Genomic DNA, 26,772 nt, shown 5'->3' on the forward strand with positions numbered 1-26,772 from the left:
CTGGGGAATAGTTACAGGGGAGAGGAGGGGGATGAATGAGCCAATTGGAAACTGGGGATTATTAGGTGACCATGATGGTTTTTGAGGGCCAGATTGGGAATTTAACCAGCACACCGGGGTTAACACCCCTACTCTTACGATAAGTGACATGGGATCTTTAATGACCTCAGAGAGTCACTCTAAACTATCTAAACTAGATGCCCTCAATCTCACACAAATTATCAAGGAACCTACCAGGTACAACCCTAAATCCATAAACACGGGCACCCTCATAGCTATCATCCTGACCAACCTGCCCTCTAAATACACCTCTGCTGTCTTCAACCAGGATCTCAGCGATCACTGCCTCATTGCCTGTGTCTGCAATGGGTCCGCGGTCAAACGATCACCCCTCATCACTGTCAAACACTCCCTAAAAACCTTCAGCGAGCAGGACTTTCTAATTGACCTGGCCCAGGTATCCTGGAAGGATATTGACCTCATTCCGTCAGTGGAGAATGCCTGGTTATTCTTTAAAAGTGCTTTCCTCCACATTTTAAATAAGCATGCCCCATTAAAAAAATGTAAAACTAAGAACAGATATAGCCCTGGATTCACTCCAGACTTGACTGCCCTTGACCAGCACAAAAACATCCTGTGGTGTATTGCATTAGCATTGAATAGCCCCCACGATATGCACATTTTCAGGGAAGTTGGGAACCAATATACACAGGCAGTTAGGAAAGCAAGGGCTAGCTTTTTCAGACAGAAATGTGCATCCTGTAGCACAAACTCCCAAAACTTCGGGGACATTGTAAAGTCCATGGAGAATAAGAGCACCTCCTCCCAGCTGCTCACTGCACAGAGGCTAGGAAACACTGTCACCACCGATAGATCTACGATAATAGAGAATTTCCTGAAGCATTTTTCTATGGCTGGCCATGCTTTCCACCTGGCTACCCCAACCCCGGCCAACAGCTCTGCACCCCCCGCCCACAGCAACTTGCCCAAGCCTCCCCACTACTCCTTCACCCAAATCCAGATAGCTGATGTTCTGAAAGAGCTGCAAAATCTGGATCCCTACAAATCAGCTGGGCTAGACAATCTGGACCCTCTCTTTCTAAAATTATCCACAGCAATTTTTGCAACCCTTATTACTAGCCTGTTCAACCTCTCTTTCGTATCATCTCAGATCTCTAAAGATTGGAAAGCTGCCACGGTCATCCCCCTCTTCAAAGGGGGATACACTCTAAACCCAAACTGTTACAAACCTATATCTATCCTAAACTGCCTTCTAAAGTCTTCAAAAGCTAAGTTAACAAACAGATCACCGACCACTTCGAATCCCACCGTACCTTCTCCGCTATAAAATCTGGCTTCCGAGCTGGTCATGGGTGCACCTCAGCCATGCTCAAGGTCCTAAACGATATCATAACCCCCATTGATAAAAGCCAATACTGTGCAGCCGTCTTCATTGACCTGGCCAAGGCTTTCGACTCTGTCAATCACCGCATTCTTATCAGCAGACTCAATAACTTTGGTTTCTCAAATGACTGCCTCGCCTGGTTCACCAACTACTTCTCTGATAGAGTTCAGTGTGTCAAATCGGAGGGCCTGTTGTCCGGACCTCTGGCAGTCTCTATGGGGGTGCCACAAGGTTCAATTCTCGGGCCGAGTCTTTTCTCTGAATATATCAATGATGTCGCTCTTGCTGCTGGTGATTCTCTGATCCACCTCTACGCAGACGACACCATTCTGTAAACTTCTGGCCCTTTTTCAGACACTGTTAATTAACAAAACCTCCAGACGAGCTTCAATGCCATACAACACTCCTTCCGTGGCCTCCAACTGCTCTTAAATGTAAATAAAACTAAATGCATGCTCTTCAACCAAAGAGCATGCATTTAGTTTTATTTACATTTAGACTGTCAACTCTCCTTCCAGACACATTAAGCATCTCCAATCCCAAATTTCATCTAGAATCGGCTTCCTACTTCACAACAACGCATCCTTCACTCGTGCTGACAAACAAACCCTCGTAAAACTGACTATCGTACCGATCTTTGACTTCGGCAATATAATTTACAAAGTAGCCTCCAACACTCTACTCAGCAAATTGGATGTAGTCTATCCCAGTGCCATCCGTTTTGTCACCAAAGCCCCATATACTACCCACCACTGCGACCTGTATTCTGTCATTGGCTGGCCCTCGCTACATATTCGTCGCCAAACCCACTGGCTCCAGGTCATCTATAAGTCTTTGCTAGGTAAAGCCCCGCCTTATCTCAGATCACTGGTCACCATAGCAGCACCCACCCATAGTACGTGCTCCAGCAGGTATATTTCACTGGTCATCCCCAAAGCCAGCTCCTCCTTTGGCCACCTTTCCTTCCAGTTCTCTGCTGCCAATGACTGGAACGAATTGCAAAAATCACTGAAGCTGGAGTCTTATAACTTCTTCACTACCTTTAAGCATCAGCTGTCAAAGCAGCTTACCGATCATTGCACCTGTGCACAGCCCATCTGTAAATAGCCCACCAAACTACCTCATCCCCATATTGTTATTTTTTTTTGTTGCTCCTTTGCACCCCAATATCTCCACTTGCACATTCATCTTCTGCACATCTATCACTCCAGTGTTTACTTGCTAAATCGTAATTATTTTGCCACTATTGCCTATTTATTGCCTTACCTCCCTAACCTTACTTCATTTGCAAACACTGTATATAGATATTTCTATTGTGTTATTGACTGTACATTTGTTTATCCCATGTGTAACACTGTGTTGTTTGTGTCGCACTGCGTTTCTTCGTCTTGGCCAAGTCGCAGTTGTAAATGAGAACTTGTTCTCAACTGGCCTACATGGTTAAATAAAGGTGATTTTTTTTATATAATGATTAAAAGCGTTAAAATTGAACCAGCATTAGAGGATACACACATAGAAATGAAAGGATTATTGTATAAACTGAGATAATGGACTTTTTGAAATATCAGAACAAAATCAAGAGAATCTAATTGGTAAAACGTTCATGACCCTTGTTTCACACGTTATAAAATCTCTTGAATGGGAAGAAGTATAAGACCTAGAGGATGATGGTATGTCTGAACTGGTGAACCTTAAAGACATGATAAATGTGAGGCTAGTGACGTTATCTCAACAGACAAAGCAAATAAAAATTAAGAACACAAATTACAAGCAAAGCTAACGCAACTAAGGCTGTTACTAAAACAAAAGGAAAGTGAGATGCAGGAGCTTGTTAACAAAAATGGAAACGACACTGACACAAACCAGGCCCCGCCCCCTCCTCAAAATACATTACAAATGCAGGGACATGCCACAGTATGGCACAAAGAGTTAACCTGTTGGGGATAGGGGGCAGTATTTGCACGGCCGGATAAAAAACGTACCCGATTTAATCTGGTTACTACTCTTGCCCAGTAACTAGAATATGCATATAATTATTGGCTTTGGATAGAAAACACCCTAAAGTTTCTAAAACTGTTTGAATGGTGTCTGTGAGTATAACAGAACTCATATGGCAGGCAAAAAACCGAGAAGATTCCTTACAGGAAGTGGCCTGTCTGACCATTCCTTGAGCTTCTTGACTCTGTTTATTGAAGACTGAGGATCTTTGCTGTAACGTGACACTTCCTACGGCTCCCATAGGCTCTCAGAAGGCGGGAAAAAGCTGAATGATGTAATTCCAGCCCCAGGCTGAAACACATTAGCGCTTTTGGCAAGTGCTCTATCAGAGGACAATGGGCTGAGGCGCGTGCACGAGTCGACCCCATGCTTTTATTTTCTTTCGTCTTTTAACCTAAACACAGATTCCCGGTCGGAATATTATCGCTTTTTTACGAGAAAAATGGCATAAAAATGGATTTTAAACAGCGGTTGACATGCTTCGAAGTACGGTAATGGAATATTTCGAATTTTTTTGTCACGAAATGTATCGTGCTCGTCACCCTTCTTTACCATTCGGATAGTGTCTTGAACGCACGAACAAAACAGAGGATATTTGGATATAACTATGGATTATTTGGGACCAAACCAACATTTGCTATTGAAGTAGAAGTCCTGGGAGTGCATTCTGATGAAGAACACCAAAGGTAATAACATTTTTCTTATAGTAAATCTGACTTTGGTGAGTGCTAAACTTGCTGGGTGTCTAAATAGCTAGCCCTGTGATGCCGGGCTATCTACTCAGAATATTGCAAAATGTGCGTTCACCGACATTTATTTTAAAATCGGACATATCGAGTGCATAGAGGAGTTCTGTATCTATAATTCTTAAAATAATTGTTATGGTTTTTGTGAACGTTTATCGTGAGTAATTTAGTAAATTTTTAGTAAATTCAGCGGAAGTTTGCGGGGGGTATGCTAGTTCTGAACGTCACATGCTAATGTAAAAAGCTGGTTTTTGATATAAATATGAACTTGATTGAACAAAACATGCATGCATTGTATAACATAATGTCCTAGGTGTGTCATCTGATGAAGATCATCAAAGGTTAGTGCTGCATTTAGCTGTGGTTTGGGTTTTTGTGACATTATATGCTAGCTTGAAAAATGGGTGTCTGATTATTTCTGGCTGGGTACTCTGCTGACATCATCTAATGTTTTGCTTTCGTTGTAAAGCCTTTTTGAAATCGGACAGTGTGCTTAGATTAACGAGAGTCTTGTCTTTAAAATGGTGTAAAATAGTCATATGTTTGAGAAATTGAAGTAATAGCATTTCTAAGGTATTTGAATAACGCGCCACAGGATTCCACTGGCTGTTACGTAGGTGGGACGATTTCGTCCCGCCGACCCTAGAGAGGTTAAAGATATCCGGTCAAATAGGTGAACCAGGCCAAAAAGACAGACTCACGTTCTCTAACCTCTTAGGGCTAGGGGGCAGTATTTACACGGCCGGATAAAAAACGTATCCGATTTAATCTGGTTACTACTCCTACCCAGTAACTAGAATATGCATATACTTATTAGATATGGATAGAAAACACCCTAAAGTTTCTAAAACTGTTTGAATGGTGTCTGTGAGTATAACAGAACTCATATGGCAGGCAAAAACCTGAGAGATTCCTTTACAGGAAGTGGCCTGTCTGACCATTTATTGGCTTTCTTTGACATCTCTTTCCAAAACAAAGGATCTCTGCGGTAACGTGCACTTCCCACGGCTCCCATAGGCTCTCAGAGCCCTGGAAAAAGCTGTATGTCGTCATTCCAGCCCCAGGCTGAAACACATTATCGCCTTTGTCAAGTGGCCGATCAGTAGACAATGGGCATTAGGCGCGTGCACTGGTCGCCCCCGTCTTTCTTTTTTTCCCTCTATTTAGCTAAAGCATATTCCCGGTCGGAATATTATCGCTTTTTTATGAGATAAATTGCATAACAATTGATTTTAAACAGCGGTTGACATGCTTCGAAGTACGGTAATGGAATATTTAGACATTTTTTGTCACGAAATGCGCCATGCTCGTGACCCTTATTTACCATTTCGGATAGTGTCGTGAACGCACGAACAAAACGCCGCTGTTTGGATATAACGATGGATTATTTGGGACCAAACCAACATTTGTTATTGAAGTAGAAGTCCTGGGAGTGCATTCTGACGAAGAACAGCAAAGCTAATAACATTTTTGTTATAGTAAATCTGATTCTGGTGAAGGCTAAACTTGCTGGGTGTCTAAATAGCAAGCCCGTGATGGCTGGGCTATGTACTTAGAATATTGCAAAATGTGCTTTCACCAAAAAGCTATTTTAAAATCGGACATATCGAGTGCATAGAGGAGTTCTGTATCTATAATTCTTAAAATAATTGATATGCTTTTTGTGAACGTTTATCGTGAGTAATTTAGTAAATTGTTAGTAAATTCCCCGGAAGTTTGCGGGGGGTATGCTAGTTCTGAACGTCACATGCTAATGTAAAAAGCTGGTTTTTGATATAAATATGAACTTGATTGAACAAAACATGCATGTATTGTATAACGTAATGTCCTAGGTGTGTCATCTGATGAAGATCATCAAAGGTTAGTGCTGCATTTAGCTGTCTTCTGGGTTTTTGTGACATTATATGCTAGCTTGAAAAATGGGTGTCTGATTATTTCTGGCTGGGTACTCTGCTGACATAATCTAATGTTTTGCTTTCGTTGTAAAGCCTTTTTGAAATCGGACAGTGTGCTTAGATTAACGAGAGTCTTGTCTTTAAATAGCTGTAAAATAGTCATATGTTTGAGAAATTGAAGTAATAGCAGTTCTAAGGTATTTGAAAATCGCGCCACAGGATTCAACTGGCTGTTACATAGGTGGGACGATTTGGTGCCACCTGCCCTAGAGAGGCTAACCTAGCACACCAAATTGAAAACGGACTGAATAAAGGGATATAAATAGTGGATGCAGTGGTAAGAGATATTGCACCAGGGCTGCAAATGCGCAGCTTTCTTTAAGGGAAGTCCGAGTTGACTCTACCCACTGAGGAGAATACTGCGGTCTCAATACCAAGAGTAGGGCGAAACAGAACTGTATAGCCAACTCAAATCAGAAGAACAAAGCAGCAAAGAGACCCCACAAAATGTCCTAATCTGTTCCTTAGATCTGAGACAGAAAATCCTGTTTGCCTCACAGGAAGCAGAGAATGGTCTTAAGTATGACCCAGCCCTGGTCCAGAGCATGTTCATGCATACTGTCCTGACTGGTCTACAAATGACAATATAAGAACGTACATGCAGCCATATCTCCTAGACAAAAATGTTTAACTGCACACTGCATGTATAGAAAGTAAACACCGCATGTGCTAATGAGACAGAGCAAAAAGAAAATGGCTATGCCACAGTGGCAAGCCACTGTCCATTCAGCTCAGACTGATGAGGTAGGTCCCTGTTGAAAAGAAATTCCCTCCCCAAAAGAACACAACAAAACTTTCCCCTGACCTGGCATCAGAGCTAAAAGAACTGAGGTCTGATATGATATCCCACACCACCAGGCAGAGAGCAGGATAAAATGACAATGCATTATCAAGCACAAAGCCCAACACAGCAGCACTCGCCAGCTCGTGGCCTAGGACGGATGAGAGAAACCGTCCAGTTCCATCAACAGCGATATGAACCACAGGTGAGAGAAGTAGCCCAGTTCCAGCCAAGATGCAAACCACCGTTGACTACGAAAGAGAAGATCAACATACTGTACCTAAACACACCTATGTTCAGGTTCAATGTCGAGTGCAGACAAAGCCAGTTATTAAAGAGGAAACCACACTGATCTCTGAGCCTGATGTAAACTCTCAGGGGGCAGAAGGACTTGTGAGACTAGTAAATGGACCTGTGAGACTAGTAAATGTGAAAAAATATGCCTCTCCACATGTCATCATTAATGTTCAGAATGTCACAGACAGCGACATCATGTTAACAGGGCAAATTGTAATTGGCATTGTGCAGGAAAACGTCAGTCTATCTCGCCACCATGCTGGAGAACTGTCATCAACCCCCCTGTTGCTGTCAACGGAGTTTAGACACTTAAGACTTATGGGATCCTCCTGTTGATCTGAGCCACCTCAATACACAGCAGCAACAAATCATTCACCAAATGCTGAGGGAGGAATCAAGCTCATTTTCCAAATCAGACAGTGATATTGGCTGCATTGAGAATCTGAATCTACGCATTTCATTGAAAGACAGTGATCCTGTTGCACGAAACTACCTGTCTGTGCTGAAGCCATTATACAAAGAGATTAAATAATACTTGCATGACCTGATAGCACAGTCCTATGTGTAAGGACAAAGAACAGCAGCTTACAACTGTGCATTGAATACAGGGAGCTGAACAGGAAGACTCTAACCGCCAGCCAATACCCAGAGTACAGGATATAATGGACAGCCTTGGAGGAAATTCCTGGTTTTCACTCTTGGATCAAGGAAAGCATATCACCAGGGGTTCATGGCAAAGGAAAGCAAGCCCATGACAGCCTTTGTGACACCCTGGTGCCTGTAGGAGTGGGTTCGGATTCCGTTAGGACACATGAATGCATCAGCAGCCTTCCAGTGCTATATGGAGGAACGTTTGGATGGCTTGACAGATGAGATCTGTGTTCCGTATCTGGATGACAACCTTGTCCTCCAGAAAGACCTTTGAGAACCATGTCAACGATTTTAGAAAAGTACTACAGACTGAGAGACTATGGGATAAAGCCGAAGCCCAGCAAGTGTAAGATATTCAAAGCGGAGGTTTACTATTTAGGGAGAAATAGTGTCTGCCGAATGAAGCAAAATCAATCCAGCTGATAATGCAGCTGTCAGAGCTCGGACAAAATACCAAGCTCAGAGAAATCATGGGGTTGCTGACCTACTATAGGCAATACATCAAAGACGTATCACGCATTGCTAGCACGCTCTACGACCTGCTCACAGGGTCCCCTGAAGAAGTTACAGGTACACACAACAAAGAAAATAAATTGCAGACAAAGGGGAAACAGGAGGAGTGCCCTCTCATAAATCAATCACGTGGATTCGTAAGCATCAACAGATAATGGAGTGGTTGATAGACTGTTTAGTACAGCCTCCTGTAATTAGTTTCCCAGACTTCTCAGAGTCATTTATCCTTCACACAGACGCATCAAACAAGGTTTAGGGGCTGTGTTGTAGCAGAAACAAGATGGAAAACTGCATGTGATAGCCTATGCGTCTCGTACCTTGATTGCACCTGGGAAAAACTACAATCTCCACTCAGGAAATATTTTGTTTTAGCCCTGTACTGGTCAATCACAGTAAAGTTCCACGACTACTTATACTATGCACCAACCTTCACAGTGTACAGTGACAGCAATCCACTTACCTACGTCTTGTTGCCTGCCAAGCTAAACGCAACAGGGGCAGATGGGTTGCAGAACTCGCCGACTTCCATTTCACTATCAGATATCATCCAGGCAAAGAGAACATTGACTCTGACAGTTTGTCCAGAATAACGATAGATATCGAAACACTGATGAGAGAATGTTCAGAGGAGTTGACATTGGACTCATTTGGAGCAACTGCACTGGCCGTCATCACACAACAAGACTCAAACATATCCTGGTCAATGGCAGTCTCTGCTATGTATGCACCAACAACAGAAACCAGATGCAGCATGCCTTTCTCAAAAGCAGAGATATGACAGGCACAGAAAGAAGATGAGAGCATCGGACCTGTGATGGAACACAAACTGTCAAGTTCAAAATAAACAGGGCAAGAAGTGAAAACATAAAACATGAAACACAGATGTCTTCTTCAAGAGTGGGACAAGCTGGACTTGGATTAGAATGGTATCCTCCATCGCAAGACAGTAGTCAGAACGCAGCTGGTGTTGCCAGAGGAGTACAAGCCTACAGTCTTGAAGGAACTACATGACGAAATGGGCCATCAAGGTGTAGATCTCACAACATCGCTGATACGAGACAGGTTCTTCTGTCCGTACATCCAAAGAAAGATAAAGCATTATGATATGAGAAGCTGCACTTGCCTGAAACAGAAAAAGCCTTGCCGTGAAACGAGAGCACCACTGACCTACATAGTGACAACTCACCCATTTGAACTTGTATCCATAGACTTACTACACTTAGACAAATTCAAGGGTGGTTATGAGTACATACTAGTGATAGTCGACCACTTCATGTGCTTTGCCCAGGCGTAAGCTACAACCTCAAAATCAGGCAAAACAGTGGCAGACCGGATCTTCAATGACTACTTTGAAGTTCGGATTTCCTACAACAATACATCATGACCAAGGAGGAGAATTTGAAAAGCAGCTTTTCAAGAAATTGCAGAAGTACTGCGGCGTCGCAGGGTCAAGGACAACTCCCTACCATCCACAAGGGAATGGGCAGGTTGAACAGTTTAATAGAACGTTAATACAGATGCTCGAGACACTCACAGATAGACAGAAAACAAACTGGAAGGAGTACCTGAACAAGATGCTGTATGCATATAACTGTACTACCTGTGAAGTGACAGGATTCTCTCCATTGAGATTACCCATTGACATGCTCTTCAACTTGAACTCAGGGTCAGGAAACAGCAATCTTCAAGAGTACTCAAAAATATGTAAACAAGGAATGCTGGAAGCATACTGAATTGCAAGGGAGAATGTTAAATGTCACCAGACAGGTGTAAAAGGAACTACGACAGCAAAATCAGAACCTCAGTGTTGCAACCAGGCGATCATGTCCTCATCAGAAACATGACACCACGTGGAGGTACAGACAAACTTCGTAATCACTGGGAAGACAACTTTCACACAGTTTTACGCCAGGTGTGAGAAGACATTATGGTCTATGAACTGAAACTTGAACAAGAAAGATCCAGACAAGTCTTGCATCGTAACCTACTCTTACCGTGTGGCCACCTGCCCCTGGAAGTTCAAACACAGCAAAACTCTAAGCCAAAGAAAAGAGGAACGAACCAAAGTAACGGACAAATGGAAGAACTCGAACAGGACGATGATGACGACAATGATGAATACAACAGATATGAAATGTCGCCTTGGGAGTACCCAGAAAGAAGTAAAAGTACTGATGTAGAACCTGCAGAACAGAACAGACAATGTGGAACAGACAATGGACTTACCTGTAGACTTACCCATAGACAAAGAAGTACCAGCTCTTCCGTCACCAGCACAAAGTGACGGTCTCAGTTGCCTATGGGAGAACACAGACCGCCAAAGTTCTTCACGTATGACAAGCATGGAACTCCAGTCTGTTACAACGCAGGACCAACAAACAATGTTGTGTACCAGTACCAGCCCTTGCACTATGCAAATACACAAGCAATGGCCTTATGGACAACTCCTGTTCATTAAAAAAAGAGACAAGCACTGGCTAATACAGAAATAGACTGCTTAATGAGCAAATAATATGAAAGTGATCATGGACTTATGTACAGAAACAAAGAAGCTCATGGACTTACAGATACAGTTGAGCACTACCTCGGGTATGAAGTAGTTTGTTGCTATGAGAGAAAAAAAGAAAGCATTCCTGCTGATGTTTTAAGAGCCATACAAGACATAAGAATATCTAAAGACACATATATAAGACAAAATAATGTAAAAAGAGGCATATAAGGTAAAATACTTACAAAAGAATAATACAAAGAATGTCAATTTAAGAATGTCAAGAGAGTGAATATAACATATTCATAGACCACTTAAGGTCAACGGTGATGTTATCGGGAATTAAAAGTGCCTTAATAATAATAATAATACAGAATCATAATGTCTACCCGTATGTAATATGCTATTAATTTTTCTAAATACGATCTGAGTGCTCTATTGATGTCTGATCTATGTTTGATTGGTTGCACCTAGGAATTCCTATAGAGGCACACGAGTAGCGATAGAGAGAGATATAGTGGGGTAGGAGGGAAAGAGGAAGGGAGACAGCAGGTTGGGCTTCAGTAATGCATGACTTTGCAGTTTTACCGCCATTGTGACAGTGACAATGGCCCAGTGAGCAGTGGACTGAATCATCTCTCTCTTCTGTGTCTGCCTGTTGCTCTCAGACTGGCCCCGACTTTATAGTCTGCTGTCTTTTCTTTTCTCAACCCGAGGAGGTAAGTACAAGCCCCATCTTTCTCCCCCAACACATGATGAGTTCTTATTTTTAAAGCCAGCCTAATCTTACCTCATCCACCCACCTTCCTCCCCCCTGTTCAGTCTAGACAAGCTGGCTTTAAGAGTGGGATAATCTTCTAATCTCTTTGTTGAGGGAAACGGGAGAAAAGGGAGAAAGTCATCTGCAAAGCTTATGAAATGTTCACTTGTTAGCCCAGAAAAAAGCAGCCTTGGCAGCAGCAGACAGGACTTTTACCAAATTAGTTTTTTAAAGCAAAGGGAGGAAGAGGACTGCAGGCTCCAGAGAAGAGAGAAACAGTTTGATATCTGTGGCTGAGGCTCTGCTTGACTTAGCAATCATATGTAAGGCTGTCAGCAGTGTGCTAAACCCCAGTGGCTGGGCACTGTGGGCAAGGACACACACACAAACTCACAACATGCACATGCACGTCCGTGAAGGCTCTTCAGGGGAGGAAGGGGTGGACCGTCCTACTCAGTGAATTTCATACAAATAAAAATAGTGAAACATTTGAAAAAGTTATCCTTTTCAGATTAAACTACACTAAATATATTCACGTCACCAAATAACTGATTAAAACACACTGTTTGCTATGGTCTAAAGTAGCCTCAACAGCACCCTCTAGCGTAGCACAATGGTATAGCCAGAGGACAGCTATTTTCTGTCCAGTTCTCACCCCTTCCATAGACTTACACAGTAATTATGATGACTTCCGGAGGACGTCCTACAACCTATCAGAGCTCTTATAGTATGAACTGACATGTTGTCCATCCAATCAAAGGATCAGAAAATGAATCTAGTACTGAAAGCTAAGCTACAGCTAGCTAGCATCGCAGTGAATGAAGTGTGTTGAACAGTTTACTCAAAGAAAGAGAAATACAATAGTTTTTCTTTAAAAATGAAGGTGAAGCAGCAGAGCGAGAGAGTGAGGGAGATGGAGAGCTATATTTCGTTGTATTTTTTTTCTTCTTCTTAGTTTAACTTTCACTTTCACTTGCTAGCTAATGCAGCTAATTTAGCCTACTCAACAACCTGACTCAAACAGAGAGAAATGCTATTTATGTGAGCTAGCTGGCTAAGGCTATCCAACACAGCAGCTCTTCCAAGTCAAGGTACATTTTAGGTTTAATTAATTTATTGCCACTGTTTATTTGATTTTATTAATCAAGTTCACCATGGGTAGTAGTATTATTCCTCTCTGGTCCTGGCTAATGCTTTTATCCAGGGTCACTTGCATAACGTATCGTCTTATGTAATATCTAACCCAGTCTTTTACTTGACAGAAAGGAGATGTGGCTCTGCTTCTAAATGGCATTCAGGTTCTTCTGTCATTCAGCCAGTGAATGAGAGCCACGGCCAGAACACTATACTGTTGCTGCACATAACCAGAGTGCACCTGGAATGGAAATCACACAAAAGACAACTGACTCCACGCCATCACCATTAGATGACAATGAGGTCTGCTTTTCTGTTCTTATTTGTCTGTTATGGAAGAAATGCAGATTAGCTGAGAGAGTGAGACATAATCACTTGTTGGCAGGCACTCTCTCTTTCCCTCTTTCATTATCCTCAATTTCATTTGTGCATATTCATATTCACACCTGGGAGGGAGGGAGGGTGAGAAGAGGGGGAGTAGTGTTTATAGCAGTCTGCAGCAGTCCCATGTAAACACTCTTCAGAACACTGAGTCACAGAGCCTAGCTGTCTCTCCAAACTCTCCCTGTGCAATGAGAATACTGGCACTCCTGGATAATGAACTACTTACTGTAGGCTTGGGCTGGAAGTGGCCATAGGTAAGACGACAGATAACTCATGAATGATGCGGAACCCTCCAAGCTGTAGAACCAATGTTGCGTTCATAGACTAATTGTGTAATCAGAAATTCTTATTTAGCTGCATGGAACATCTCTTACAGAAATTGCACAGACTAATAGGAACATTTGTCAGACTACGAAACTATGAAACTATTATTGGCTTACTCCCCTATTAGCTAAAGCCACCTCTGTAAGTCCCCTTCAAATAAGTCAAAGTTATAGGTGCAGAGGAGTTGGGTTATTATAGAACTAGTGGTTACGCTCATTATCCTCCAGGCAGATGCAGGTAGGCTCCAGTGGAAGGTCTGAGACTGACCTGGAGGAATAGCATTTTAGAGCCAAGGAGATGAGGAGCAGGTATTAATGGAAATGTGGAATAGCACACCTTCAGGCCTCAGGATAACCTTGACCTAGAGAGCAGAGTTATCCTGAACGTTGAGGCAGTTATGTGTATGAATAATCAAATTATTTATTGTTTGTCTACAAAATGAACAAATTTCTCCTCCACGGCTGCAGCGTAAAAGAGTTCTGGATGAGTATGAGTCTGTGGACAAGAATGTTTTTTATATTGATATTATAATTTACGGTCCATTGAATGTAAAAGTAATGTGTTCTCTTTACAATCAATAAATGGTTAAGATAAGGATGCTCTCGTAGTGTTATTTGCACACTGTATGTGCAAATAACTAAGTGTGCATTAACGATGCTTTTGTTAGAAACTGTTGACTGGCATTCAATTAAACCTAGAATAAATAAACCTTTATCACTGTCTGTGTATCGTTGAACAACCTTGCAGCTGATATTGATGTGTATAAACCTCCATTCACTAAATCAACATTCACAAGACTATGTAATGAAAATAAGAAACCACACAGTAAACCTTTCATTTTTGCCAGGTGGAACAACTGTATAATGATATGTGTGCTTACCAAAGCAAGTCGTTGGGCAGATTTCCAGCACCATGCTTAATACCAATCTAAATTGCACACGACACACAGCAATCAATTTATATACAGTGAACTGAATTCCATTGTGGACCATGGGTTCACTCATCTGACTGCATCATTCTGTTCACACTTCACAGTATTTGTGTGTCGGGAAACTTACCATTCTGTGCATGTCTCGCTGCGGTTCAGACGTGTTTTGACTCGTCTTATAGAGTATGTGTTGTGTCGACAGAGGTCATTATAACGCAGGGCTTGGCCTGGGATCCTCGCTTGTTTATTTGTTCTCCGTGGTATTGCATCTCCATGTCAAAGAGCACTGTCGTCGTGTAATTACGCTCCCAGCTCCCATGACACAAAGCTAGACGAAAACCCTGATTAGAAGCTCCGCCGCTCGCTCTCATTCTGCTGAAATTGCACTCGCACTACAATCAATGTATGACACTACCAGATCATAGCAGTCAGCCAGGGGATGGGGATGGAGGCACTCCAGAACTAATATCAAAGCTGTCCCTTCAGCAAACCTCATAGTCACATCTTCTATTCATTAGGGTAGTTGGCTGACCCTTGACCCGGGAGGGCTTAGAAGTGACCTCCTGTGTTGTTTTGGGCAGCTGAGGGCTGGCTCTGCCCCACCATTTCAAGAAAGGAAGTGAAAAGTAAAGCCCTCAGCAGCTGCACTAACAACAGTAAGCCCCACTCTGATTAGAATATGAGAGTGAGCACACAGAGTCAGAGTAGTTGTTGATGTTACTTGTGTGTATGCGCATGCTTCCTTGTCCTTAAACAGGCATTGCTCATATGTGATTCTAGTAATAATAAGGAAAAATGTGTCTCCTCTCCCCAAGGATATATATTGTAACACACAATGTACAGTATACACAGTATACCTGCACTGTATGTAGGCTATACTACAGTATATGCAAACAAAACCTCAGGAACAACAACATGCTATTTCTCATCACACATACACATTCTAATTGTCTGTTTCCCTCTTGCCAGAGCATGAACCCGATTTCGACCCTTTCTACTCATCTCGCACTGTTACGTTTATCGTGAGCTCTCGTTCCCACAATTATTAATGTCATCTGCCCGAAATTTCATTTTGTGAAATCCATGAAATATACCAAAATGGTTGGCTACGTGTCCACTCATTTTGGCAGTCATCTCGATCAGTTAGACCATTGGTTGCAGGCTCTCTATTTTGTCTGTTGCCTCATAGACACACACCACCAGACCCATTGTCACGTCCTGACCAGTAGAGGGTGTAGTTGGGTCAGGACGTGGCAGCAGAGTCTGTGTGTTTTGTTTCATTAATTTTGGCCGTGTGACTTCCAATCAGGAACAGCTGTAGAGGGTTGTGGCTGATTGGGAGTCACACATAAGTGGCCTACTTTGCCTTTTGGGGTTGTGGGGAATTGTTGTGTGCACTGCGTTTGTTTGAGCCTGACACGCTGTTGCGAGTATTGTTTGTTGTTTTGTTTTTTTTCAAGTGGATGCTCTACTCCTTTTTTGAACATTAAAAAATATGAGTATCCACACTTCCGCTGCGCCTTGGTCCTATTTCACTGAAGACAACTGTGACAGAATTCCCCACCAACACACGACCAAGCAGCGGAAGAAGGCTGGCGAGGTAAGGGAGACCGAGAGGCACCCCCAAGAAATTTTTAGGGGGGGGCACAAGGGGAGTGTTGCGGGCAAGAATGGAGCCCCAGGCCAGCTCCCCGCACTAGCATGGAGGTGCGTGGTCACAATCGGGTACGCCCAGTACCAGCACCACGCACCAGGCTTCAAGTGCGTGAACCCAGCCTCGCCAGTCAACAGTCGTCAGTGCGGCCCGCCAGTCAACAGTCGTCAGAGCTGCCCGCCAGTCAACCATCACTAGAGCTGCCCGCCAGTCAACAGTCGTCAGAGCTGCCCGCCAGTCAACCGTCGTCAGAGCTGCCCGCCAGTCAACAGTCGTCAGAGCTGCCCATCAGTCAACAGTCGCCAGAAAGGTCAGACTGCGCTGAACCGCCGGAGCGGCCAGACTGCGCTGAACCGCCGGAGCGGCCAGACTGCGCTGAACCGCCGGAGCGGCCAGACTGCCCTGAACCGCCGGAGCGGCCAGACTGCCCTGAACCGCCGGAGCGGCCAGACTGTCCCGAGCTGCCCTGAACCGTAAGTCGGGGAGACTGTCCCGAGCTGCCAGACTGCCCAGACTGTCCCGAGCTGCCAGACTGTCCCGAGTTGCCAGACTGCCCAGACTGTCCCGAGCTGCCAGACTGTCCCGAGCTGCCAGACTGTCCCGAGCTGCCAGACTGTCCCGAGCTGCCAGACTGTCCCGAGTTGCCAGACTGCCCAGACTGTCCCGAGTTGCCAGACTGTCCCGAGTTGCCAGACTGTCCCGAGTTGCCAGACTGTCCCGAGTTGCCAGACTGCCCAGACTGCCCCGAGTTGCCAGACTGCCCCGAGCTGCCAGACTGGCCAGACTGCCCCGAACTGCCAGAGTGGCCCGACTGCCGGGAAAGGCCAGAACCGGAGCCACCTCCTGATATAGGTGGGTTGGGGAGGGGGGGTGTAGCACAGTGCCGTCGTTGACGGCAGCCACCCTCCCTTCCCTCCCTTTAGTAGAGGGGAATTTTTGTTTTGTTGTTTGGGTTTGTTTTTGTTTTTTGTTTTAAAGGTGCTTCCGGGGTTAGCACCTTTAAGGGGGGGGGGTACTGTCACGTCCTGACCAGTAGAGGGTGTAGTTGGGTCAGGACGTGGCAGCAGAGTCTGTGTGTTTTGTTGTTTCATTAATTTTGGCCGTGTGACTTCCAATCAGGCACAGCTGTAGAGGGTTGTGGCTGATTGGGAGTCACACATAAGTGGCCTACTTTGCCTTTTGGGGTTGTGGGGAATTGTTGTGTGCACTGTGTTTGTTTGAGCCTGCCACGCTGTTGCTGTTGTGAGTATTGTTTGTTGTTTTTTTTTCAAGTGGATGCTCTACTCCTTTTTTTGAACATTAAAAAATATGAGTATCCACACTTCCGCTGCGCCTTGGTCCTATTTCACTGAAGACAACTGTGACACCCATTATGTGTAGCTGTCTGATTGGTCACGGGACCAGAACTTTACCAATAAACTCACTAGAAGAAAATCATAGAAAAAAAAATCTTTCTCTAGTTATGTCTTCCACTATCACTCTCTTTTACACTCTCATCTCTATTTCTCTCATCTCTGCCACACACGCTTGGCTAGCTCTCTTTCTCATGTCTTTCTCCTCCACTCCGTTTGCCTCCCTGACCTTCTCTCTCTATTAGGTCATCAATCTGTTCCCCCTCTCCTTCTCTCTTTCCTCCTGCACTCTCTACTGAGGAAAGGTGTCTGCCATCGGCCCCTGCAGATCTTCTCTGTCGGGCAAACAGCCAGCCATACTGAAACCGCTGTGCTGCTTCCAACCAGGTGGCGCACACAGATAAAGAGGAGCTGAGCTTTGATTCCAACGCAGCCTCTCCTGAAGGCATCCGCAGCCACATCCAATCTCTATGTTAATCAAACGTAGATGCACAACGCAAGACAGCTGAGAGAGCTCGATAAACCCATCTTCCACTGCTCTCCTCCCTCTTGCTCCCCGACTTACAGACAGACATGGGTCTTAAGATGTAAAAGAAAAACAGGTAAAAGTAATGTGGAAAAACACTTTTCTCCATCCATCCACCGTTTGTCATTTAAATGCGGTCTATCACGTGCAGTATTGTAGTGCGTTCAGACACAGTACATTCGACGGCTGCCGCTGCGATTCAGGTTCATTTGCGCGAAGGGTTTTATGCAGGGGTTTTATGCAGCTCTGCTGCTTGAAAGTTGAGCTAAATTGGCACTATATCAAAACATGATATTTCAATTCTCAGCCAAGCTTGAAAAGAGAAACGTATTGCTAGATGTGCTATACTGTATGTCCTCCACGTCTGTTGCTATCTGTTACCCGCAGCGCATAAAACCAAGTTCAGTTTCATAATTTAGGCATCAAATATTTTTCTTGCTATAATCATGAAGTCGTCACTACCTTTGGGGATGTAAATGGTTTTATTCTGAGGCATAGTCCTGCTGGGGAATTTGATCAGTATAACAATGTTAGTCTGAATAAATGAGAGGATAAATTCAAAGTTAATACGTTGGCCAGAGTCCCAAATAATCCGCTTTTGGGGGGGGATTAAAGTGGAAGGTAGTACTTTGGGTTGTGGTGATGTAGGAAATCTCCCTGTTGGGCTGAGAAGGACACATACTGTAGTAGCTGGGATGATAAATATAATCATGGCATGTGAGCTGTGGTAGCCTACACGAGGAACCAGAAACACAGGCCATCTCTCTCTGCCATCTGCGTGTGTGTCCTCAGCCGTGCATCAATGACAAGCAGAGAGCAGTGGGATAGGTCCCTGTCACAGGTGTTCATTTATGTAACTAAACACATGGACAACGGAAAGTACATCTTCGCTAGAATTGTGTAAATGTGCATGCTAGGAACAGTTGGCATGTCTAATCATCACAGGAAGGATGTGAAGGTAAATGACTAGGAGGGGAAGATTATCTAGGGGTTAACCCTTCCCTTATGTTCTGGGTCAGTTTGAAATCACTAAAATACTATTTTATGTCATTTTTCCACCATGACCCGACTTTCCTAAGTATGGATCTCAAAATGTTTTCTATGTTTTATTTTTATTATTACACTCTGTACTGGAATAGTGACATCCATGATGTTCTGGGTCAATTTGACCCCTGCAAATTGACCTTGACCTATATAGCTATTGAACAGTGAGTCCTAGAAACAAGCTGCTTTATGCACAGGACTGGTGCAACCTTGCTGATCACATATATACAGTGCCTTCAGAAAGTATTCACACCCCTTGACTTTTTCCACATTTTGTTGTGTTACAGCCTGAATTTAAAATAGATTAAATTGAGATTTTGTGTGACTGACCTAGACACAATACTCCATAATGTCAATGTGGATTTAAATTTGTAGAAATTTGTACAAATTAATAAAACATGAGTCAATAAGTATTTGTTATGGCAAGTCTAAATAAGTTCAGTAGTAACAATGTGCTTATTAACAAGTCAAATAAGTTGCATGGACTGCAATAATAGTGTTAAACATGATTTTTTTATGACTAGCTCATCTCTGTACCCCACACATACAATTATCTGTAAAGTCCCTCAGTCGAGCAGTGAATTTCAAATATAGATTCAACCACAAAGACCTGGGAGGTTTTCCAATGCCTCGCAAATAAGGGCACTTATTGGTAGATGGGTAAAAAAAATGTAAAAGCAGATATCGAATATCCCTTTGAGCATGGTGAAGTTATTAATTACACTTTGGATGGTGTATCAATACATTCAGTCACTACAAAGATACAGGCGTCCTTCCTAACTCAGTTGCCGGAGAGGAAGGAACCGCTCAGGGATTTCACCATGAGGCCAATGGTGACTTTAAAACAGTTACAGAGTGTAATAGCTGTAATAGGAGAAAACTGAGGATGGATCAACAACATTGTTGTTACTCCACAATACTAACCTAAATTACAGAGTGAAAAGAAGGACGCCTATACAGAAAATAAATATTCCAAAACATGCATCCCATTTGACATAAGGCACTCAAGTAAAACTGCAAAAATGTAACGTTATGTTTGAGACAAATCCAACACATCACTGAGCACCATTCTTCATATTTTCAAGCGGAGTGTTGGCTGCATCATGTTATGGGTATGCTTGTAATTGGCAAGGACTAGGGAGTTTTGGTTATTATAAGAAATTGAATAGAGCTAATCACAGGCAAAATCCTAGAGGAAAATCTGGTTCAGTCGGATTTCCAATTCACCTCTCAGCAGGACAAAAGCCTAAAACACAAGGCCAAATATGTGACCTTGTGGCATAGTTACAGTTTTGACTTGGCTTGAAAAACTATGGCAAGACTTGAAAATGGCTGTCTAGCAATGATCAACAACCAACTTGACAGAGCTTGAAGAATTAAAGAAGAATATTGTACAATCCAGGTGTACAAAGCTTTAAGAGATTTACCCAAAAAGACTCACAGCTGTCATCGCTGCCAAAGGTGATTCTAACACTCGGGGGTGTGAATACTTATGTAAATGACATATTTCTGTATTTCATTTTCAATAAAAAAAAAAAGAATGAAAAATATGTTTCATTTTGTCATTATGGGGTATTGTGTTTAGATGGGTGAAAAATAAAAAACATATTTAATCCATTTTGAATTCAAGCTGTAACACCAAATGTGCAATAAGTCATGGGGTATGAATACTTTCTGTAGGCACTGTATAAGTATGATGTCCCTGTGATGCTCAGAGGTTGAGCAAAACTGATCTGAAGTCAATTTGACCTTTACCTTGACCTTTGTGCTACAGACAAATGGTATGACGTGCAGTAAAGATACATCCATGATGCTCACAAGGATATAAGTATGTTTTATATTTACATTTACATTTTAGTCATTTAGCAGACGCGCTTATCCAGAGCGACTTACAGTAGTGAGTGCATACATTTTCATTTTTTTCCTTCCGTACTGGACCCCCGTGGGAATCGAACCCACAACCCTGGCGTTGCAAACACCATGCTCTACCAACTGAGCCACACGGGACTTTACCCTGTGATGTTCAGAGGCCGCGGGACAACGATCTGAAGTTTGGCAAAAATTACCTAAACATTTCATAAAATGTAATAATTTGATTGATTTGCAACTTTGGTACAGTAATCAAACATTTGGCTCTACATTTTGAACAGTTGGGTGTACATTCTCAGATACTGGAAAATACATTTTGTGAGGATAAATCAGGTATTTTGTCACGACTTCCACCGAAGGTGGCTCCTCTCCCTGTTCGTGCGGTGCTCGGCGGTCGTCGTCGCCGGCCTACTACCATTTTTCCTTTTCGTTTGTGTCTGTCTGTTTTGTTTACACCTGTGTCCTATTAGTTAATTTCAGTGGGTTTATTAACCTTCGCTGCCTGCTATTCTTTGTGGGGGATTATTTTCTGTTGTTGCTCTGCTAGGGGTGCGTGTTTGCGCCACAGGGTTTTTTTCCCTCACGGTCGTGTTGTACCGTTTGTAGTGTACTTAGGAGTAGAGGTTCCTCCTCCGTGTGTTACGTTCATTTCCCTGTGTGTGGCGGCTTCGTTGGGTGTGTTTCCCCACCTGTTGTTGTCGTGTTTTGGGACGTTCAATAAACGATTGTGCTACTGGAAATTCCTTGCTCTCCTGCTCCTGCATCTACCTCTTCTATAACATATTTATGATCTTGATGTACTTACTTTACAGGTCAAAATGACCCGGAACATAAATGGTGTAGGCCGAATCGAACATAAGGGAAGGGTTAAGTGTAGGATGTAGATCACATAGCTGCTAACCATGGGCTCCAGATGGCTGTGTTTTCATCTATGTTTGTGTGGACCTGTGACAGGCATCTTCCTGCGAGGGAGAGAGCCCACCTGCTGAAGAAGACAAACTGCATTGGCCAAAACATCCCTTTTTGTCCCTCCCCACAGATCCTCCCTGTCCCTTGGTCTCCCTCCTGTCTCTAAAGCATCATAGCAGACAGTAGTTTGGTAAAGGAGAGGAGATGTTTCTCCATTGTTTACTGGTTGAATAAAGCATAAAGGCCCCATAGAGTTGGGCGGACCAGCAGTGCGTTGATGACGTTCCAGCAATTCGCAGGACTGTTAGCCAAGCGCAAAAAGAGAGAGGTGTCACAGCAGGGGAGCTACGCTAATGCTTCCCTGATGTACATGTCAAAGTACACTACATGACCTGCTCATTGAACATCTCATTCCAAAATCATGGGCATTAATATGGAGTTGGTCGCCCCTTTGCTGCTATAGCAGCCTCCACTCTCCTGGGATGGCTTTCGAGTAGATGTTAGAACATTGCTGCGGGGACTTGCTTCCATTCAGCCACAAGAACATTAGCGAGGTTCTACACTGATGTTGGGCGATTAGGCCTGGCTCACAGCCGGCGTTCCAATTCATCCCAAAGGTGTATGATGGGGTTGAGGTCAGGGCTCTGTGCAGGCCAGTTAAGTTCTTCCACATCAATCTCCACAAACCATTTCTGTATGCACCTCACTTTGTGCATGGGGGCATTGTCTTGCTGAAACAGGAAAGGGCCACCAAACTGTTTCCAAAAAGCTGGAAGCACAGAATCGTCTAGAATGTATTTGCATACTGTAGCGTTAAGATTTCCCTTCACTGGAACTAAGGGGCCTAGTCCGAACCATAAAAAACCGCCCCAGACCATTATTCCTCCTCCACCAAACGTTACAGTTGGTACTATGCATTGGGGGAAGGTAGCGTTCTCCTGGCATCCGCTAAACCCAGATTCACCCGTTGGACTGCCAGCTGGTGATTCTTCACTCCAGAGAACGCGTTTCCACTGCTTCAGAGTCCAATGGTGGCAAGATTTACACCACTGCAGCCGCCGCTTGGCATTGCATATGGTGATCTTAGGCTTGTGTGAGGCTGCTCGGCCATGGAAACCCCTTCCATGAAGCTCCCGGTGAACAGTTCTTGTGCTGAGGTTGCTTCCAGAGGCTGTTTGGAACTCGGTAGTGAGTGTTGCAACCGAGGACAGACTATTTTTACTCACTTCAGCACTCGACGGTCTCATTCTGTGAGCTTGTGTGGCCTACCACTTCGCGGCTGAGCCTTTGTTACTCCTAGAAGTTTCCACTTCACAATAACAGCACTTACAGTTGACCGGGGCAACTCTAACAGGTCAGATATTTGGTGAACTGGCATGTTGGAAAGGTGACATTCTATAACGGTGCCACATTGAAAGTCCCTGAGCTCTTCATTAAGGCCTTTTTACTGCTAATGTTGGTCTACGGAGTTTGCATGGCTGTGTGTTCAATTGTGTACACCTGTTAGCTACGGGTGTGGCTGAAATAGCCGAATCTACTCATTTGAAGGGGTGTCCACATATTTTTGTATATATATAGTGTATCTTGTGTAACACAAACATATTCATATAGGGATATGTATACAGTATATGTAAATATAAATACATGGACATATAGGTTAAACGCAAGCAGACAAGGTAGTGAAAGAGTACAAACAAACTATTATGAATAAAACATAGCCGTTTCTCCGTTATATCCCCACCTTCTCTCTCACGCTGGCTAACTCGCTCTCTATCTCGGCATTAAAAATAGGCCCGGGGCAACCGAAAACCTCAAGAACCTCTGGAGCAAAACAAGAACTCCACTGACGTGCTGCCAGTGTGTTTGTGTGTCTGTCTGTGTGTGTCTATTCCCTTGTTTAATTATTGAGGGTCTGACTGGAGAGGCAGCAACAGCTTTAGGGTGCCAGACAGACAGGTTAACAGGGCAAGGGTCAGAGAAAACGCAGAATCTCAGAGCAACATGCGCATGTTGTGAGTACTAGATTGGTCTCCCTCTCTCTTTTCTTTCCGTAGGTACCAAAGGGCCATCAGGGGAGAAGAATCAGACTGAGGGGCTGTAGTGAAGGTCGGATAACAGGGAAAGATGTTGGTAGTGAGAGGGGTTAATGCCAAATTAATTGCTCTCTCCACCAGTCTTGAACTGCTCAGCATTTTCAGCAATTGGATTTCTATTATCCTTCTTTTTGTCCTCTTCCCTGCATTGTAGTTGACGTAGTGGAACGAAGGATCAGTTAATCTGAGGAACCCGCTCCACCACTCCTCTTCTTCTTAGTGGGTCCCCCTCCCCCTCCCCCCTCCCCCCTCTCTCTCTCTTTCTCTCTCTCGCTCTTTGCTGCAGCTTGCCGGACAGACTTCTTTGATCTCTTGCCCAACTCAACACTACTCTGAGATTCGATCCAGGAATATTTCCCCTATTCTCTTTCGTTATGTGTCGAGTATAAAGGGCCATTTTCTCCAACTCCTCGACTGGAGAGAGATTAACCATGTGAAGAGTGCCGCTTTGAGTCCGATAAACTGGAACCACATAATTGGATATCAAAGAATGTACAACAAATAGGTTGTTGGAGCAAAATGAAGGAATTCATGTTTGAATGAGGTACAGAGCTCCCCTTCAATAAATAAAAATCTCTACAATCAAACCTCTACAATAGATATTGGGGTTTCAGCAGAGAAAACAAGGGAGAACATTGAATTTAATAAGAGTTTCTGAATGTAAGGATAACCACACGTATAAGATATTTTGGATAGTGATCAGTTGTAGGAGCAATTCTAAGATGACTAATCACTTTCACGGGTGGTCACTGTGAAAGTGATTGTAGGAAACATGTAGGTTATACCCAGTGGTGTAAAGTACTTAAGTAAACATACTTTCAAGTACTACTTAAGTCGTTTTTGGTATCTGTACTTTACTATTTTTTTTTTGTTGTAACTTTTACATCACTACTTTCCTAAAGAAAATAAGTGAGTCTGGCGGACTCACTAAACACAAATGTTTCATTTGTAAATTATGTCTGAGTGTTGGAGTGTGCCCCTGGCTATCCGTAAATTTAAAAAACAACAAAATGGTGCCGTCTGGTTCTGCTTAATATAAGGAATTTGAAATGATTTATACTTTTACTTTTGATACTTATAGTAAGTACATTTTATCAATTACATTTACTTTTGATACTTAAGTATATTTAAAACCAAATACTTTTAGACTTTTATTCAAGTAGTATTTTACTGGGTGACTTTCACTTTTACTTGAGTCTTTTTCTATTAATATATCTTTACTTTTACTCAATTATGACAATTGGGTACTTTTTCCACCACTGATTAAACCATACAGCAAACAAACAACCTCACTAGAGGGAAGACAGCAGCTCAGAGCAAATTACATATCTCATTTCAAGTGAGATTAAATTAAGGCTTAAGCTTTATTTTCGGCTTTGTAACTTCCCTTAGAGCCTTAAGTCTCAGAAGTCCATTTCAATTACGAGGCTGAGAATGTCTCCCTTCTTTCCTTCTCGCTTTCTCTCTCTCTATATATCACTCATTCTCTCCCGGGCCCTTGCAAGGACATAATTCTGCGAGACTCAGTGATTATCTGCATGAAAGGATAATAGACGTTTCACAATTTCAATCTCTTGCCAATATTTTAAAGAGGTGTACTAATGTACTGTACCTAACACAATCAATCACCCACCATGATCAAGGATGATAATAGAACGAGAAGAGAAGATGCCACCAACGGCACATCTGAGCTGAGATAGATGAAGGGCTGAGACTTCAATCAGATCCGCTTTAGCCTACATCCGCATAGCGGTTGTTTTGGCGGTGTAACGATGTGCGCTGAGAGTCGGGAAGCATGTTCAGGGAGTGAGTGTTTTAATAAATAAACACAACATAATACAAAATAAGAAACATTAACAGCACACAGACATGACAGAAACAATAACGCCTGGGGAAGGAACTGACACATGTAGGGAAGGTATTCAGGGAAGTGATGGAGTCCAGGTGAGTCTGATGACGCTGAGATGCGCGTAACGATGGCGACAGGTGTGCGCCATAACGAGCAGCCTGGTGACCTAGAGGCCGGAGAGGGAGCACACTTGACAGGCGGCGGCGTCGGGGGTGGAACTGCATTAAAGCTGTCAAATTCAATACCTAAAGCGGACATTGCCATTGACTGCACGGAGTCGCATTAAGATACATCTAATGTAGCCTTGTTTACAAGTTGGAACACTGCAATATGAGATGTAATCTACACCCCAATTAGTATGATAGAAATTCTCATTATTTTTTTGTTTAATGATTTTCAATTTGAGCATCATTGTTTCTCTGTAATCCACACAAAACAAACAATACCTCACAGTGATAAGGTGCAAAGAACTGAAATAAATAGTGTGTGATAATGACATACAGGTGTGAAAACAGGTGATTAGAATCCAGGTGATTGGGATCTGGAGAGTGAGCTGCGTTCAGGGGATCTAGGTGTTTGAGAGTGTGAGCTGGAAAGTGGGCTGGAAAGTGAGCTGCGTTCAGGGGATCTACGTGTTTGAGGGTGTGAGTTGGAAGCAGACGTTACAATCTGATTGAATCTAGGCCACACCACAGTCATTGCAACTAAAAAATAAAGAGATGCCGAGGTCGGTTATCTGTATTTTCTAGTGTGTGTATTTTACACTTGTTTTTGGACACATCTAAGGACTTTGTACTCCTTTTAGAAAATATTTCTGACATCTAGGACAGAAAGGGTCTAAAGAGCCTCGAAGAGAAACTATCCATAAACATAAAATGGCCAGTAACCCAAGAAGATTACACAAGCCCCTGCTTTGTAAAAAAGTTCATATGTGCTAAATATTATGATTTTGATTATAGATAACATGTTCTTTGGAAATATACGCCATAAATGCAGTTAAGTACATGTCTTTAGTATTTTACAGATAGAAAGATGAAAAAAGTGTATATCCACAATCTGCTCTATACAAGTCCAGTCCTAGAGTGTCTTAAGAAAATGGAACCAAAATACTT

This window comes from Salmo trutta, chromosome 29 (genome assembly GCF_901001165.1).
Source record: "Salmo trutta chromosome 29, fSalTru1.1, whole genome shotgun sequence".
NCBI lineage: Eukaryota > Metazoa > Chordata > Actinopteri > Salmoniformes > Salmonidae > Salmo > Salmo trutta.